Source organism: Arachis ipaensis, chromosome B3 (assembly GCF_059453495.1).
Source record: "Arachis ipaensis isolate K30076 ecotype BB chromosome B3, ASM5945349v1, whole genome shotgun sequence".
NCBI classification, from domain to species: Eukaryota; Viridiplantae; Streptophyta; class Magnoliopsida; order Fabales; family Fabaceae; genus Arachis; species Arachis ipaensis.
In genome coordinates this window covers 46,093,351-46,099,579 of record NC_142438.1, presented here as the reverse complement: position 1 = coordinate 46,099,579, position 6,229 = coordinate 46,093,351, and the positions used below count along the sequence as shown (strand labels likewise).

General features: G+C 33.4%; 1 long non-coding RNA gene across 9 annotated transcripts; it reads right to left on the bottom strand.

The window, feature by feature from the left end:
* Window positions 1-1,430: 1,430 nt before the first annotated feature.
* Window positions 1,431-5,990, bottom strand: LOC107630407 (uncharacterized). 9 transcript variants are annotated; one of them, XR_002359327.2, is made up of 7 exons: window positions 4,594-5,985; window positions 4,262-4,357; window positions 3,458-3,502; window positions 2,986-3,033; window positions 2,375-2,431; window positions 2,022-2,264; window positions 1,431-1,834 (listed from the first exon to the last, which is right to left on the bottom strand). It is a non-coding gene; the product is annotated as an uncharacterized LOC107630407 (long non-coding RNA). The 9 variants fall into 9 exon arrangements; XR_015907347.1 differs by having other exon boundaries at window positions 3,458-4,680; window positions 5,002-5,990; XR_015907345.1 differs by having other exon boundaries at window positions 3,458-5,109; window positions 5,755-5,990.
* Between the last annotated feature and the right edge of the window lie 239 nt (window positions 5,991-6,229).

Genomic DNA, 6,229 nt, shown 5'->3' with positions numbered 1-6,229 from the left:
CTACTGCTGGTGGTTGGGAGGTCTGAAGGAATTGGAAAGGGAAGTATTAGTTAGACTGAAGGATCTTTAGTCAGTTGCCACTTACGGTTTAGCTTGTTTATAAGCTTTGATATTATCTGGAGGAAGTTCTAGGATTGCCTTCGGCTTTCCTCTATTATTATGTATTATATATGTGGAAGCTGTTACCGTGCTGGGGATCTCTGGTTCTCACCCATGCGGATTTTGTGGTTTTCAGATGCAGGACGTGAGGTTTCTCGCTGAGGCATGCTGGAGACTTCTGGATTAGCGAAGATCTTTTGTTCTCAAGACTCTGTCTTGGTTTATATATCTTGTTTAGATACTTTTATCTCCATTAAATAATACAAACTGTGATGACTCCTCTTATAGGAGGTTTTGGAGAATAGATTTCTGTATTTGTGTCCCTTTGGGTTTCCTTTGGGGTTCCCTTATTTTATTACATGTATATATTGCTATGCTCGGACCGGTTATCTTCGCAGCCGGATTTTGAGTCTTGATATTCCTGTTTTTGACACTCCTTTGTATATATAATCTCGCGTTGACTTATCCTTTGCTTGTTACGTTACCGATCGGAGTGTTGCGCTTTCGAGTTACGGTTTTTGTTTACCCCCTTTTTCTATAAAGGCTCCTAGTTATAATCAATCATTCATACTACTATACGTACTAAATTTTCGTTTTAGAGGTCGTAATACCTTGCCATCTCTGAATTATGACTTAAGCATAAGACTCTGTATGGTAGGGTGTTACACCTATTTTATTCTTTTAATTGAAGATGTGAATAAATAGACTTATTATAAAAAAATAACAGAAGACCAATGAGAATAAATTTATGAAACAAGAACAATAAAAAATAATAATTAGTACGCACTGCAAGATTTTTGTTTATTTGTGGAGGTTTTTTTTCTTATTTGTGGAGGTTTATAACCCCCACCAAATGGTTTGTGGGAGTTTCCAAAACCCCCCAAAATTTGAGGTGCCACGAGATCTTTTGTTGGGATTTTTAAAAACCTCCACAATTTATTCAGTGGGGGTTTTGTGTGTGTTTAGTGGAGGTTTTATATTGAACTTTTGTGGCAGTTTTAAATCACTTTTGTGGCAGTTTAAAACCCCCACAAATTGAATTTTCAATTTGACACAAATTAACTATTTTGTAAGATTTTCAAACCTCCACAAACCTTGTAGTTATTTATTTTTAATTTCAAATCATTCATTAATCTCAATTTAAAATCCTAAATATTCATTAATCTCATCTCATTTACATATTCTCAAATTAAAATTTAAAAACTAAATCTTTTAAAACACAAATCTTTTAAAAACTAAATTTTTGATAAGTGCAACACAGCATGCTACAGACAAACATTCTAAGAATAGAAGGAATAAAATAAAAGATATATAAAGGAAATGTCTTCTTTCATGAATCAACTTGTATCTTTTATAAGCTGCAACATCAAATTATCCATTCGAGATGCACAAAATTCAAGAAGTATAAATATAGTTTTAATTCAGCAGAATAAGTAAACATAAAAACTCTGAATAAAAGTAAACAGTAAAGCTAATTTTAGAAAAAACAAAAGATGCTATACTTTACAAAGAGCTCTGTATTCCTTCTCAATGTACTTGATACATGACTTCAAGCAGTATAAATAGCAAGCCCTTACACAGTTCTTTGTCTCTTTATTATAGTGTCCTCTAACAAGTTCATCTCCTCCAATGCCGACGTTACTACCTCTAAAATTGGCCACAATATTCCATCCATAATCTTGTAAGGGCCAACCTCAGAAAGAAAGTCCAAGCAGGGTTTGAGCCTCACAATACCCTGAAAGAAATAGTTCAGTGACATCAAAAGGACCAGTTTGAACATAGATGAACTTCATATCTACCAGTCCACCTTTGCCTAAATAATTTAACAAAGATTTATTAATAAGAAAGCAATTCTATATGCAAATCATTGAACCTATTATTGTTCAAACACTAGTTTTTCTAACAGCAACAAAAGCACTAACCTTGTAACACCTCTATATTGAGATGTTCTCTAGCCAAAGGTATCAATGGATTTTCTATGAGTAATTTGCTCTGGTTCTGCTCCACCATTTCGTCATGCACCCTCTTCTTTGTAGTGCTCATGACAGCATGTGATGCTTGTTGTGAGGATGTGACACAACTTGATTGGGAGCTTGGATTCATGGACAACCTCAGTGATCGTTAAGGGTGTTAAAGCAAAAGCTGGACATTATGCCCAAACAGACCTGAGAATTGAAAAAGAGAGATTATCTTTACAAGAGAAAAGATTAAAATGAAACTAAGATAAGAAAGAGATCGATCAGGTAGCTGAATAGGAGAAGAGATATAGTGTTACCTCATATATCTATGTACAGACATAGTTCTGATGGTCTGCAGTGGCACTATTTCCTTTCTATACACACAGAAAACCACACAGAAGAGTTTGTGGTTAATTAATGAATTAATATATATATATAAAATAAAATTTAAATTCTTTTAATATTTATTTAACTGAACCAGTAAATTAAAATTAATTGATATATTTAACTAAAACGATGCAATTAAAATATGATTAGATAAAGGTTTCAAAATGCATGAAACGTAATAGTAATTATATCTTGTTTTTATTTTCTCAATTTCCTTATTTTATCAATTTTCTTATTACGACACTAACTAGGAATGCAAATAAGTAGTTTATTAGTCTTATCCCAACAAGAATGTGAAGCACAAACCATAATGGTTCTAAAATAACCTTATGGAAAATATTGGAATGTATGATCGGAGAGAGAGTTTTATGTTAGTACTTATTGGCACTTATTATGGATAAGTAAGAACAGGAAATTATTTGATTCAAGCTACACTAGACCTCCTTATCAGCAATCACTAATTCTCAATCACGTCCACAACATTAGAGACACTTCATAAAAGGAACATGAGCATAGTTTCTAAGGGCAAGACAGAGTAAACCTCCTCTTATTGGCAGAGTTATCAGGAACTGGAATGAAAACTGGATCACTGGATTCAAACAAGAAAAAAAAAGGTTGAGATATGTGACGATATGCTAACCATAGCCACCAATCAGCAGAACAAAATTTCAATCCAATCATTAACAGGATAATGGAATTCAAAAACAAAATTTGCAAGCTAAAATGAAGACATACCTTGCAATGTTCAACACAAGTTGATGCAAGATGAAATTAAAATGCAAGTAAAAAAGAAAGAAAAAAAAGAAAACACATATTCATTTACACTTCTTAAGGCTCAAAGACTTTATTTAAATATTATTGCTTATTAGCGATCCAACAAATATCATATGTACATCAGAATCTTTAGTACTTTCAAGACAAGTTTCATATGTCAATCAAAGAAGTACTCATGTTAATACTAGTAATCAAGAAGCAAAATGAATGTGAATTAATGAATGAGACAAGATAAGTACCTTCTAGAGTAGAAGACTTGTTTATTTTTTGTGATGCTATGCTAACTGTGATCATCAATGATACAAGGTGCAAAAGAAGGCAACAAATAGAAAATGACGGATTAATAACTGTAATGACAATATTAAATATGAATGGATTTTTTCTATATAATATGCAATGCATTGCAAGCAACATACAAAAACAAAATAAATTAAAAGAAAAGAATGAAGATGAGGAAATTTCGAAGAGGACAAAATGGTCAAAGAGCGTGCCCTTTCCTGGAAGCCTTCACAGTCCACACCCACCAACTGTACAAAAACCAAAGCCACTTTCCTGGAAGTACCCTTAATCCCTTTTTCCCCTTCTTCCAAGTCACACACACATTTCTTAATTACTATTATAATATTATTCCAACCTGCATGCACCTTCAAATCACATATACACACACCAATCTCTATCTCTCTTTCCGTATATAAACCCCCTAATAAACACTATCTTTGTCCATTGCACTTCCTAATCCCAAAACCACTCTCGCTCTACACAATCACTCATAACTGAATAGTAGTTTCAGTGGAGTCGATATAATGGAAGCATTGAATAATAGAAGATTATTGCAGTCACATTCAGTCAATATTATAATAGAGATTACTGCTATTATAGTATTTGAAATATGAATTTAATTTTTTTCCTTTCTTATAATGCTCAAAATCCTGCCCTGCATCTAATTTCTTCCACAATTACCAACTAATTTAAATAATAAAAGATTCTCATTGCAATCTTTGTTACTCACAAAACTATATACTATATCATATGATTTTTCTGACCTCTATACACTGTGGTCCATGTTCCAAGTTTCCTTCGCTAGCCTCAAGCTAGGGCTCAGAGCAACACTTGTCACTTAATTATAGCAAATAACAAATCTTGAAAGATAGGCAGTTAAAGGCAGTTAAAGAGAGATAGATCTAAGTTTAAGGTAAGACGAAAGGCAGTTAAAGAAAAACACTATATAAATAAACAGATGAGGACTTAATTACTCATGCATTCTAGACCAACAAAACCCTCATAAGAAAATCTCATATATAAATTCCTGGATGAAAGAATAAAAATAAACCTACAATATAATTGAAAATAAACTGTTAGTTTTAACTTTCAATACCTGTTTCAGGTTAATCAAGAAGTTCTAGGTTAGATAAGCTTGGACAATTGCACGAGCACTCAGAAATAGTAGCTGATAACCATTTTTCTAACATAAATTCAGTATCCAGCATTAGATTTGAGATTCAATTCAATGAAACAATAGGTAGATAATAACGTCAACCATGCTAGGGTGCATTTACATTTGATAGAAGAAAAGTTAAGTTGACAACCATTACTATGTAACAAGCTTGCTGAAGAATGCAAGGTGAAACATGGAAACAAAAGAAACAAAAAAAAACGTAGACCATGCAATTGGACTATGGACCATGGACAATTGGTATCAGTTTTGTTAGACACAAAAAAAGCCACCATCTCAAGATGTAAATTAAATGTAGATATTATTATCATGTCAAATTTAGAAATTTACCTCCAATTGAGATTTTCGAAAAATAATGATAACATGGAAGAAAATATAGCTGGAGAATGAGAGTGAGATGAGATGCAGAGTAAACTGATAAACTCTATCAACTCAAACCTGCAAAAGCATCAAACAAAGGGAAAAAATATTCATATAATAATCTTTTTTTTCCTCATTCATTTTCACCTTTTCGGCTGCGCACTCTGAGTCACATTCAATCCGAAAACAAAATTTCACAGAAAAACAAAAACAAAATAATCAAAACTTGAAACCCCCCAAAACAATGCTCTGCTCGTTCTTCTTCTCTGAAATTAGAACACAAGTTTGACACACACACACACACACATTTTCCCAACCATGGCTGTAGTCTATTTAGCCAATAAACAATTACAGCAGAAGCAGATAAAGACCGCTTTGGATCTCACCATACACATATATTCAATCCAAGCAACTTTTGAATCCCTAAAACCATCCATTGTTAGCTACATGATGACATTAATATGGCAAAAAACCAAAATGCGCATAACATGGTTAACCCGTTCGTCCACTAAAGAAAACGGCACAAAACAAAAACCAAACATGACCAAAAATAAATAAATAAAAAAAAAAAGAAGAAACAGCAATACGAAAATAGCTGAAAAAAAAGAAAGAACACATTTAGGAAAATCCAGAAGCAGAGCGAATGGAATTTGCAAGGATCTGATATGTGAGGAGTTTACTTAGCAACCATTCTGGCGATGAAATCCTCGTAACGGATCTTACCATCGGGGCCAACATCAACCTCCCTGATCCAGAAGTTCTCGATCCAGAAGCTCTCTACCGCAACGGACACGGCAATGGTGATGGTGCCGGCGGAGGAAACGGCAGCGAGAACGGCGGCCAGAATGGCGTATGTAGAAAACTTAGGGTTTCATTCTCTCTCAGCGAACTCGGTGCCTCACATTTTAGGGAAAAAAAAAGAGAAAATGATGTTTTATTCCAAAACTTTGAATTTTAATGAATTATGAGTGGAGGTTTTTTAAAATGCCATAAATAAAATATATTGTGGAGGTTTTTAAAACCTCCACCAAAATACTCCCTCAAATCAATATTAATCTTGTAGTGACGTACTTGTTCAACATTTCAATTGGTTCTTGACAGATCTTCATGTTAGGAATAGAACATGCCTCAAAAGAAGCAGCTCGATTATTTTTACGCATTTTTATCATTGTAATTAGCTTGTAATGTTATGTGTTTG